The sequence below is a fragment of the Sceloporus occidentalis genome, unplaced genomic scaffold (genome assembly GCF_023333645.1).
Source record: "Sceloporus occidentalis isolate IW3139 unplaced genomic scaffold, rSceOcc1.0.p SCAF_1, whole genome shotgun sequence".
Classification (NCBI taxonomy): domain Eukaryota; kingdom Metazoa; phylum Chordata; class Lepidosauria; order Squamata; family Phrynosomatidae; genus Sceloporus; species Sceloporus occidentalis.
In genome coordinates, this window is record NW_028316981.1 from 220,258,380 (window position 1) to 220,271,441 (window position 13,062).

Consider the following 13,062-nt stretch of genomic DNA (forward strand, 5'->3'; position numbering starts at 1 on the left):
CAGGGTGACCAGATGTCCGGACTGCAAAGGAGGAAAAGGCACCGCAAAATGTAGGGCATTCAAGAAGAATATAGGGCATTACCAAATAAAAGCTAAAAACACTCATAGAAATTTAAATTCATTTTGCTTGGTTTATTTACAGCTATATTGTGTATAATGTATTTTATTATGTACGCAACCATATTTTTCTGATAAATTTAACTTTGGTCCCATACAGACAGGTCAAAATAAAGCTGCTTCGGGTCACTTTGGAGGTATGCTGTTTCAATGATGCATGCGTCCTAAGAGTCCAGAAGCTGTGCCAAATCTGTGCTCTAGTCCTTAGGACTGGAGCATGGCTTTGGCGTGGCTTCCGGCCTCTTAGGACGCATGCATCATTGAAACAGCATACCTCCAAAATGACTCGAAGCAGCTTTATTTTGGCCAGTCTGTAAGGGGCCATAGTTAAAATGCTTTGCTGGCTTGTAATATACTTATAGAACTCTGAGCAATACAAAGGCTTAAAATTGCACTTTACTAGAAACAAAGCCTTGACTTCACCAACCTTTGATGTATTCCTTTCGTTTGTAGTTTTCCCATTTGATCTTTCATCCCCCTGCTTCTTCCTCAACCCGCTCCGAGTCCCAGATCTGGGAAAAGAGCAGAATACAAATAAATATAATAATAATAACAACAACAATAACATCAACATCAATCCAAATCACACACTTTCGCCACCCCATGATCTGCTTCCTTTCCTTTCCACACCTCCATCAAAAAACAACAACACACATGAACAAAACAACCACATGGCCCCTTCCCTTCTCTTTATATGCTGGGACTGTGCCACTCAAGTCAGTGTCTTCTCAGCCTGCAATCTTGCTGACACTGTCCCTTTTCCTTTGTCTCTCCAATGAAGGCAACAGTTTTTCTGTAGTGATTAGGGTGTATTGTTGTAGGCCAATGATGGCGAACCTATGGCACACGTGTGCCAGAGGTGGCACTCAGAGCCCTCTCTGTGGGCACATGTGCCATCACCCCAGCACAGAGTTTGCCAGAGTTTGTTAATAGAAAGGCAGAGGGACACGGCACTTTGCAATAAGTAAGTGAGTTTTGGGTTGCAGTTTGGGCACTCGGCCTCTAAAAGGTTCACCATCACTGTTGTAGGCTAAACATTTTGGTCATTTTTTTTGCTTGGCGAAAACTAACAAGCTCTTTGCAGCAGCAAACCTAAATCTATTGAGCTACCTTTTGCTTGCCTACTGAAGGGAGCCCTGGTAGCTCAGTAGTTAAATGCCAGCCATAGCATTGTAAGTTCGATCCTAGAGGAGGACTCGAAGGTCCACTCAGTCTTCCATTCTTTTGTAGGTTGGTAAAATAAGCATCCAGCTTGTTGGGATTGGTTTACACATTGTAAACCACTTACGGAGTGCTTCGTTCACTATGGTGTTGAAATATGGGTGCTGTTGCTATCGAGGCACCAGATGACACAAGAACAGGTTTGATGGCTCAAAATAGAGAATATTTTGGAGATCTTCCCAGACAGAAGGTTGAAATGTAGGGCATGTCCAGGAAAAGGAGAATCTGGTCACCCTGCCAGGAGGTGTGTTCTTTGGGTGGAAAAGCTAGCCCCTTCCAGTACAATCCCATGGTGTCATGATACCTTAAGAGGGGGAGAAGGATGCAGGGGAGGCTGTAGCACTCTATAATGCCAAGGTGTGCTGACACCTCATTGGGAGGGAGGAATGAGGCTGGAAGTGGAGCCTTCTTCTCATGGGGGGTGGGAGTGGGAAGAGAGAGACAGAGAATAAAAATGGGGATCAGTTAGTGTCAGTTACTGGACACATAATCAGAAAACAGTGAAGGATTGGTATCCCCTACTGCTCAGCCTTGAACTCCTTATTCTCTTTCTGGGAGCTTGGTGGCTTATTAAGCCCTATGCGCATGCAGAAGGGAATTTTAGATGGTCAGTTTTAGACTATTTAGAGAGTAGATTGTTTTTCTCTTTTATACATTGTCCCTCATCACTAGTCTTCTTACCAGGGAAACTGAAGTTAAACTGCTTGCTTCCGATAACCCAATGTGTTTTTCCCATGAGTGCAAGACAGTTTTTTTGAACTGTGTGTTTTTAGCAAAGGGAAAGCAGGCTGAACTTGCTTTGCAGTGACTCAGGGGTCAGCTAGTATTTGATCCCTTCCAAGTGGAAAATTGACCTAGAACTTTTGAAATGCCTTTTCTGAATGTAGGGTAAATTGAGACCCTGAATAAAAGGCCTATAAAGGGAACATGTACACTGTCCTAAGCTATTTTGATTAAGATGAAAGAAACCTTGCCAGGAGTTGTGTCCAACTGGTTTCAGCTAAAGTAAATTATTTATTTTTCATCTACATCTAAGATTCAAAAACAAAGTGAGAGAACTTTGACCCAATTCAAGACTACTTTTTTTAACATATAAAAAGTGAAATAGCTTGAAAAGTAAGTAAAATACTGTATATGGCATTCATATGAGTATCTACTATGATAAATCTGATGATCTTAAACAAATATGGGAGCAAGTTCTGAAAATGATGATACCTTCAACCTTATGAAACAAAATACGAAGTGTGGCTTCTTTGTGGTCTGTCTTAGCCAAAGTTGGGGAGAATTCCATCAAAACAAAATATTTCTGGTGGTTAAAGCTGCTGAAGGCAAGTTATATATACAAATACACAAATGCCAAAGGTTGGTGAGGATGGAAGTGAGTGGGCACCAATCTGCTGATGTGGTAGTTGTGCCCACACACTGCAATTGTGGCAAGATATTTTCTAGGCATCAAATAATACTGCCAGAACTGGGTTTATTATTCTTCTACATGAGGAAAATGAAAAATTGTTAATCAAAATTACTTACTTAAACACAGGTCAGACATGCTGTGGATAGCAAAGGTATAAAGAATGTCTGAAGAAAGAAAACTGCAAAGAAATAGCTCAATTGAATGCCAAATGAAATATATATTTTTTAAAAAGGGATTGTGCGGTGGGGGGGAGTTTTTCTTTTGAGTAAACGTAAAACAGGATAGTAGTGTGATGTTGAAAAGAACACAAGAACACAAAACGTTTAATAGTTTTTTATGGGTTTTTCGGGCTATGTGGCCATGTTTTAGCAGAGTTTCTTTCTGACGTTTCGCCAGCATCTGTGGCTGGCATCCTCAGAGAATGCTTTGCCTGGAAAAAGTTGGGTGTATATATACTGTGTGAGCCTGGGAATGCAGAAGTGATTTGCATGTGTATTGTTCTGTTGCTGATGGCAGGCCTCAGGCTGGGAGGCTAATGCAAATGAGGATTAATGTCTGCTAATTGGTGATCATTGTCTGCTGGAAAAGCCCCTGACTCTGAATGGTTTCCCATTTGCATTTGCTGAGTCCTTATTTTGCTATTCCTCAGGACTGGTAGCCAAATTTTGTTCACTTTAAGGGTTTCTTCTTTCCGGTTGAAATTGTCCAGGTGTTTGTGGATTTCAATGGCTTCCCTGTGCATCCTGACATGGTTGTGGTTGGCATGGTCCAGAACGTCAGTGTTTTCAAACAGTATTTTATGCCCAGGATGCATAAAAGCTCTAAAAATCAATCAAGCTAATTAAAAAATTAACAAATTAGCAAATGGAGCAATGGGTGATTATCTCTGGCATTCCTGTACAAATTAACAAGCCAGTTAAGAGCCATCAACCCATTGTCATTAAAGAATAATGTCTGTGACCACAGGTATTCATTCATTCATTAACTGTGCTAATCCCAATAAAAATATATACATCTATCAACTAAACATGGCTCTGAGATGACTTCTGCCAGTTCTTTTAATACTCTTGGCTGTAGTTCATCTGGCCCTGAAGACTTGGATTCATTTAGCTCTGCCAGGTGTTCCTGCACTAACTCTTTACCTATTCTGTGCTGGATTTGAATGCAAAAGAAGTATTATGTAATGTTTAGAAATGAGGGAACAAATAGGATGGCACTGAGGGAACTTGGATATGAATCAGTCCCTCCCTCAACAATAGCACAGGTGCCCTTCCAATAAAACTGCTAATAATATATGTTACTTTTATATCCCACCTTTCCTCTAATGAATTTAAGGTGGTGTGCATAACACATCTCCCCATTTTATCTTCAACCCTGCTCTGTAGGACAGACTGAGAGGGCATGACTAGCACAAAATCGTAAGCCAGTGAATTTAATAGAATCATAGACTAGAATCATAGCATCATAGAATCATAGAGTTGGAAGAGACCACAAGGGTCATCCAGTCCAACCCCATTCTGCCATGCAGGACCTCTCAGTCAAAGCATCCCCGACAGATGGTCATCCAGCCTCTGCTTAAAGACCTCCAAAGCATGAGGCTCCACCACTCTCCAAGGAAGTATGTTTCACTGTCGAACAGCCCTTACAGTGTCAGAAAGTTCCTCCTAATGTTGAGGTGAAATATCTTTTCCTGTAGCTTGCATCCATTGTTCTGTGTTCTAGTCTCTGGAGCAGCAGAAAACAAGCTTGCTCCCTCCTCAATATGACATCCCTTCAAATATTTAAACAGGGCTATCATATCACCTCTTAACCATCTCTTTTCCAGGCTAAACATCTCCAGATCCCTAATTTCATTGCGGACTAGAATCTGGATTTCCATCACATCACACTGGCTCCTGTATGGGCACTAGAAGGAAGTCCCATATAGTACAGTAGAGCCTCGGGTTACGAAATTAATTTGTTCCGCGGCCGCTTTCGTAACCCGAACGGCTTTCGCAAGCCGAATCCCCATAGCCGCTAATGGGGAAAAGCCGCGATTTGGTGTAAAATCGCGCCGAAAAGCACCAAAAGTTTTTTCGGGACCCGAAAAAACTTTCGTAACCCGGATCAATAATTTCCTATGGGTTTTTTTCGGGTCCCGAAAAATTCGTAACCCGGGTATTTCGTATCCCGAGGTTCCACTGTAGTCCTATTCATCATGAATAGGAACTACATAGCTCTATCCAGGACTATGGTACAAAGTTTGCAGGGAGAGGAACAATGACCCTGAGCAGACACTATAAAAAACCATGGGCTTGGCGTGTGCTTTCCTAGCCTGGGGTCTAACCCAGATCAGTCCCTGGGCTGGCATGGGGACAAGCGGGTTTTTACATGCCCATCCACCCCTGTGCCACAGACCTGGTACTGGTACTGCCCTTTACCTTACTCTCCCATTGCTGCTACTGAAAAGACCCCTGTTACCATGTTTGATATAGAAACAGGGCTCCTGCCTGCACTCATGTGGCCAAACATCCTGCTTCCACAACAACCATGGTAACGGGAGTCTTTTCAATAGTAGCTATGGGAGAGTTAGGTAAGGGGCACGCAAGGAAACTCCATGGCAAACTGGGGGTCTGTTTAACCCATGTTAAGCCCCAATTATTCCAGGATTGGGCTGGATCCACTGGATCCACCCCTATCCTGGCCCAAGTGTATTGGCCTGCAACATCCAAACATGGACGACATAAGGCTAGGGGGGACACAGGCCTTTCGGTTCATGCAGACAGCTCCTATGCATGTATTTATTCATTCCATTATTTATAACTAGGGTTGCCATAATTCACTACTATCAAACTGGGACAAAACATAGAAAAATGTAGGACAAAATCTAGGACAAATTGTAGGACAAAAGTTACCCCAAAATGTAGGACAATCAAAAATATATCATTCTCTCTCAGCCTCAGAGGATGCAATGGCAACCCCTCTCTGAAGAAACCTTGCAAAACCCTGGGGAAAGTCATTCTCTCTCGGCCTCAGAGGATGCAATGGCAACCCCTCTCTGAAGAAACCTTGCAAAACCCTGGGGAAAGTCATTCTCTCTCAGCAATCAGGGGACGGTAAAGGTACACCCCCCCCTGAAGAAACTATGCCAGGCAAACTCTCAAACCCAACTTCCAGAATTCCATAGCACTGAGCCATGGCAGTTAAAGTGGTGTCAAACTGCATTATTTCTGCCGTGTGTTTTGGACCTTCAACTGCCATGGCTCCATCCTACATCAGCCTTCCTGGAATTTGTAGTTTTGGGAAGCACCAGCACTCTTGGGAAGAGGAGGCCAATGACCTGTGAAAACGACATATCCCTCTACACGGTAGAAATAATAATTATTATCTTATTTACTTACATTCCACCTTTCTCCCAATATAGGGACGCAAGGTAGGGGACAATGAGTTTAAAACAATAACATTTTAAAACAATACAATTAGTGTTTTTTAAAATTTTTATATTTATACATTTTAGTGCTTTTGTTATAGTTTTGTTAGGCACCAGTGTTCTTTTGCAGAAGAGGCCAATGATATTGTAAAACTATATCTCCCTCTACGCTAGAAAAATAATAATAATCATCATTATTCTGAGAGCCAGAGTGGCGTAACGGTTTGAGCTCTGGGTTATGACTCTGGAGATGAAGGTTTGAATCCCGACTTAGCCATGGAAACCCACAGGGTGACCTTGGGCAAGTTGCGCTCTCTCAGCTTCAGGCGAAGGTAATGAGCCTCCTCTGAAATCTGGCCAAGAAAACACCATGATAAATTTGCCTTAGGTTTGCCATATCTTGGAAGGGAAGCCACATAACAATAAGTCGATGAATGCATCTCTAGACTTTGAGTGCAGAACAACGGCACAAAGCAGAAGTGCTGCCGGGTGGCTGCGAAGGCTGTGCCGGCGGGTGGCGGAGGCCATGCCGCCGCCAGTAGTGGCGGCAGCTGCAGGAGTGGCTGCTGCAGCAGCAACCAACCCAACCCGGGGCAAACCCAGGCAAGGAGTAAAACTGGGATGGGACCTTCCCAACCAGCAAAAAAACGGGAAAGTCCTGCCCCCAGGCAGGATATGGCATCCCTATTTATAACCTACCCTTCAGCCAAAAGGGCTCTGATAGCAGCTTGCGAATGGTTAATTTGAGAGTTCCCTACTCTCAGGTTTACAATCTAAATAAAAGTGGAAATTCAAGGAAAGATTTATTGCAGGAGGGATTGATTAAGTCTTGCATAGGTGACTGCATTTCCTCTCCCTCAAGAGCCAGAGCAGTTCCAGCTGGATGTGTGGAGACAACAGTGCAGAGTTTCAGATTGGACCACAGCAACAACAACATATGTAAGACCTGCACCTGTAGATGGTTATGCAGGGTAATGTTTTTGTACCTTCTGAGTGGACCAATAAAGGTATTTCTAATGTCTGTTTTGAATTTTGTATTTTACTTAATCATCAACATCATTACTCCTGCCATTTTTACCTTAAATAGCCTAGAATGAGCATACCACTATAAGTAGTGCCCAGGTGTTAGATAGTGTTCCTAATTCAGACATTATCAAAAATAACTTTTCAGACGACGTGTCAGAAAGATGTACATTCCTCTATTGTTGCCAGACCTGTTTTGTCATAAAGGGGGAGTTGTTGCTCTTGCCACAGTCGATTATTGCAGAGCATCTTTCTGTATATCAAAAGTCAAACCCTTACAAAGCAGTTTTTAAAAAAAGTACGTTATGTTATGTAAAACTGCATTAAATGGTCTATGTACAAATTAAACTTGCTTTTCTATAGCTAGTTACTCTGAAATACAGCCCAATCTGATAGGCTGTTCGAGCAAAGCTGTACAAATATTTGCATTGTGGATCGAGAGTAACAATCTTATGTTAAAAATTCAGACATGTACTATCAACATGAAGAAATTAAAAGGACACAAAACACTTAATCACTGCTGACTGCTGTGAGGTCTATAGAAAAATTGTATGTTTCCAAGGAATGGGAAAAATAGTCAAAGATTGTCAATAAATGTAAACTTATTTGAGACTAGTGTCACTGGGTAAGAATAGTTTCCAACTTCTGTTTGAACAAACTTTTTTTTTAACCAGAAGTGCGTAAAGAAAAAACTGGTTTTCCAGGTTTGCGGCAGAAGCTGTTCATGTACCGGGCAATTGTGCCCATAAAATTACAAACATACCAATTCCCATCCCAACCCCAGTAGAGATTCTGCAACTCTTACATAAAGATTATATTTGAAAGCAACAAAAGAGTTGAACAAGTACCTGCACAGAGAGACCAGAATCCTTGTGCTGGTGTAACCAGAAGTCATAACGGTATAAAAAAATTTGAATGTTGTATAAGGAGGCATCGAGTACCTCCTTGCCCAGAGTTTTTCCCCTAGCTTCATAATCTCTGCTGGATTGTATTGAATTTTAGCTCTAACCTTCAGATCAAATGCCTACAGATAAGCCATGGGTGTGTCATAGGAGAGCTCCTTCTCATGGGTGCTCACCTGCAAGTTATCACTTTATGCTCCGCCAGAGGTAGGTAGGATTTCAAGCAGATTATACACTTAATAATAATAATAATAATAATAATAATAATAAAAAATGGAGAGACCTGGAACAGTTGAGGGGTAGGGGGTAGGAAGATTGCAATTAAATCACCTCTCATTTAGCCCCAGGTAAAGTACAAGAAAGATGAAGGCCTTTCCCAATGGCTCTTAGGTGCAGAGCCAAATGGCATATTGTGTTAATCAGCTTTAAAATGGATGTTGAAACTACCACTTTCACTCAAAGACCCATTCAAGACAGGCCTTTAATACGTCCCCATCACATGCTAGGGGTTGGCTGAGGACGTAGCGTTCATACCGGCCTCACCCCTATACACATGGGCGCCACCATTTTTACGTGCCGGACGCTTAGCGTCCGCACGTCCCCCTGCTCTTGCGATGTCACGAGTGCACCATTTGTGCACTCATGCGTTGCAAGCGCGATGCAAAAAGAAGCCGCTTTTTGCGGCTTCTTTTTCCGCCGCCGGGAAGCCTCCCTGTTTGGTGGCTGAGGCTTCCCAGCGGCAGAAATGGAGGCGGCGGCAGACCGCCCTTTTTGGGCGGTCTGTAAACCGCCAAAGAAAATCAGCTCTGCAGACCCCTCTCATCATGGGCCTGAGCTGATTTTCCACTTGAAGCCACCCACCTCCAAGCCCTGTTTTGTAGCTTCTTCAGTAGATAGAAACAGATTAAGCACCTGTCTGATATTGCTGCTTAGATACCTTTTCCTTGCCTCAGCCTCAGCATGACTTGTATGACACTTCTCATCTTGCTACCTTATTTTCTTCCTTTATCCTTGCCCATAGATATTTCCAACATTCCATCATGGTGAACCAAGACACAAAGCTTTTGGCTCCACTGTCTCCCAGATTTCAAATATAGGCTCTTCCTCTCTGTTGGCTCAATGAAAAATCCAATCCATGCCCTGGTAATCTCTCGCCTTGACTGCTTCATCCTTATCTCAGGTCTTTTACTGTCTCACCTTGGTCCGTCTGCATGCATATTCAGCACTCTGTTGGCAAAATTATTGGCTCTCTCATCATCCTTCCTCTTCATTTCCTTGTACTGGCTCATCTTGCAATATCCACTCCTAGATCTTGCTCAAATTTCTTGTCCTTGCCTTCAGCCCCTCCATATAATCATGTCATGCCCTGCCCCTGTGCTATTTTTTTAAAAACTAAAGACACAGAAAGGTAATTTTTCCCCCCAAAAGGCTTCAAAGCTTTCACACTCAAATACTAGGAAAGGTATCAGTAATGTTTTCAGTAAAACATTGCAAAAATCAGCTGGTGGAGACTGATCCATACCAGATAATCCTAAACACGTGTATGAATGAAGTCCTTTTTTAGCCTGTTTCAATCGGATATATCACAGATTTCTTGTAAGGAGGTGAAAACTAATTGTGGAAATGTACTGTGTGGGAAGAGAGATTCAGTGACCATATCCATTCGTTAGTTCTTTCCCTTGGGCAAAGGATTAATGATCTTAAAGTATGCAGTCGTAGTGATCTTAAAGCATGCAACTGTTTAATCTACTAAATATGTAAGAGGACTTGTTATAATTGCATTTTGTGGAGAAGGGGATGTTCCTTGCATTCAACAGTTAGCCTGAACAAACTGCCAGTTTTGTTGATAACTGCCATCAAGTTGACTTCAACCTTTGGTGATCGCATAAATGAAAGACCTCTAGGTCACCCTATCATCCACAACCCTGCTCAGGTCTTGCAGACTCAGGGCCGCCATTGTGGCTTCCGTGACTGAGTCTATCCATCTGGAATGCAGTCTTCCTCTTTTCCTTATCTTCTACCTTTTCAAGCATTATTGTCTTTTCTAGTGAGTCCTGTCTTCTCATGATATGGCCAAAGTACAAAAGCCTAAGTTTGATCATTTTGGCTTCTAGGGAGAGTTCAGGCTTGATTTGCTTTATGAACCTTTCTCTTTTTTTGGTCTTTTTAACATTCCACAATATCTACAGAACTCCAGCACCACATTTCTCCACTCCTATCAGCTTTCTCCAGTCTCCCGCTTTCAGAACCATACATCATAATGGGAAATACGATACCACGGGCAATCTTAACTTTAGTACAGTGGTCTCTTCCCTTATGCGAGGACCTGTTCTGGACCCACCCCCGCATAAGGGAAATTCCATGTATGCTTGAGCACCATTAAAGACAATGGGACTCGTGCCTGCAGCGGTGCACACCATTACTTTTTCCGGTGCATGGCACCACTCTTCCAGTGCAGCTTCCACTGTTTCCTTCCAAACACTTTTTAATGTTTGGAAACAGGAGGCAGTCAGATGGAGGAAGATCTGGTGAGTAGGGCGGATGGTCTGTGTGCTTCAAGTTCTTCAAAACATCCATCATCTTGCCAGACGAGTGAGCAGTTGGAAAAGAGAGAACACCTTTCCTCAGCTTTGCTCACCGTTTTTCCTTCAGTGCCTCTTTTAATTGGTGCAGCAAGTTAGAGTAACCTTCTGCTTTAACTTTTTGGCCCTTCTGAAGACAGTCAGTCATCAAAATACCTTCCTTATCCCCCCCCCCCCCAAAAAAAAACAACAACTATGGCCCTGACCTTTCCTGCTGACCCATGAGTCTTGAATTTCTTTGGCTGTGGAGAACCTGAATGCCGCCACTGCAAGGACTATTGTTTGGTCTCCAGATCATAGTGATGTAACCGTGTTTCATCAACAGTGACAAGTCATTCCAAAAATTATCACTAGATCACTCCAAATCCTGCAATTCATTTTTGAGGTATCCACTCAATTTCATTTGTGGTCAGCATTCAAACATATCAGCACTGACTTGACAAATGGCTTTTGTATAGCAACTACTCATGAATTATAAGCACAGTAGTTAGTTACTTTATTTTACAGTGCAAGCAGCAAGATTACAATACTGAATACAGAAAAATAAAAATTAAAAATATAAATGTAGAATATAGGTGAATAAAATACACTACACATGTAAATATAAAATCAAAGGATGTTAAGAGAAATATAGGCCTGTTACAGACTGCCAAAATAAAGCTGTTTCGGATCTCTTTGGAGGTATGCTACTTAAATGATGCATGGGTCCTAAGAGTCCGGAGGTCGCGCCAAAGCCACACTCCATTCCTAAGCACTGGAGGGCAGCTTTGGTGCAGCTTCCGGATTCTTAGGATGCATGCATCATTTAAACAGCATACCTCCAAAGAGACCCGAAGCAGCTTTATTTTGGCAGTCTGTAACAGGCCATAATTATACATTTGTTAGACTCCCCCCTATTAATACAATATGATTAAATTGCTTTTATGATACAATATCCTGTGCTCTTCTGATACCAGTATTCTGGCCAATTTTTGATAACTTCTATCTCTCTGGTCTTAATGACAATTGACAGGGACTCAGCAACTGATAAAGATACATTCAGACATACATATCTTCTGACAACATTTTGACGTAAAACCTTTTGGAGCAGCCTGACATGCAGGCCAGTTCTGGCTGTAAAAGGTACAAGATAATAGAAACTGTTATTGTTTTGACCGCATGAGCCCCGCAAGGGTCTTGTGAAAGTGGACAATCCATCATACCTGCCCATCATGGTGTAAAATCTTCTGATTTTCTTTCCATTCCTCCAAGTGGGCAGGAAATGTTATTTCCCTTCTCACTGTAGAAAATTGAGTAATTAAAGTGTGTCATCTCACATGAACTGACACCTGAAATTCTCTGAGCACATTTAGTAGGAATATGTTATTTACGTCAGCCCCTGGGTGGCGCCAGTAACTTTCACGTAATTTCATAGTATGTGGGATCCCATGAACTCTGTTATCTGCTTTAAAAGTCCTTTTACCCTGGAGAGTCCTGAATTGTTTTCTGTAATTCCCCTTAGATTCCCCATTAATCTGAACCAAAATCCATTATATTTGCTGAATGTCTTTTCACAAGAATCAACAAATGGGATTCTGGACTGGCTAATGGCATACATTTTAATATGACAAAAACAGTGATTGGATCAGGATATCCCTGAGATATATGGATGGGGAAGTTTGGCTGGGGACACAAGAGGGGATAGCCAGTGAGACTGCTGTACAGCTTTGGATCCAAGGAGGTTCTTTGTCTCAATCTACTAGAGGAAATGTAGATTACTTGGGAGAAGGAAGGAGTGCTTAATTCATGCATTTGGATTTGATGGTCTTGTTCATACACATGCCTTGGGACATGTTTCTTTTTTCCTAGGAACTTGACTCAGGGGCTCGGCAGACTGCTGTTAAGAGGTGGTGCCACGCTGCCCCTGGAAGCCCTGGATTGGAGACGTGGCAACCACACACCACACCCCCACCCTTGCACAAAGTGGCTTCTTTTTGTGCCGTGGAAACAGCACCCTTTCTGGTGCCGCCACAGCTTTTCTACGGCTCTTTGGTGCAGTGTGTAACACTGCCAAAGACACGGCATCACACCACCTGCCATGTGGTTGGTTGGGCAGTGTGACGCCGGCATGATGCCAACATGGGAGCAGGCAGCAGGCAGTCACCACACCCGCACTCTGCCCTCACACCGGCGTTTTTTGCTGGTCTGTTGAGGGCCAGAATGTTCCTGAAAGGTCATCAGTCTCTCAAAAGCATAGTTCTTCTTGGATTAAGCCCTGCCTTTTCATGTCATTAGATAGCTATAACTAGCTATAGAGGAAGGAGCTGGCAAACCCATCTCTGAGTATTCCTTGCCTATGAATTGTATGGAGTCAATAATACATTAAAGGGTAACTTGAAGGAGCATACACACACA

At 42.6% G+C, this 13,062-nt stretch overlaps 1 protein-coding gene across 9 annotated transcripts in view; it reads left to right on the forward strand.

Moving 5' to 3' along the window:
• LOC149323490 (SID1 transmembrane family member 1-like) overlaps nucleotides 1-13,062 on the forward strand; it is a 78,449-nt gene that overhangs the window by 9,916 nt on the left and 55,471 nt on the right. The window lies entirely within an intron of this gene.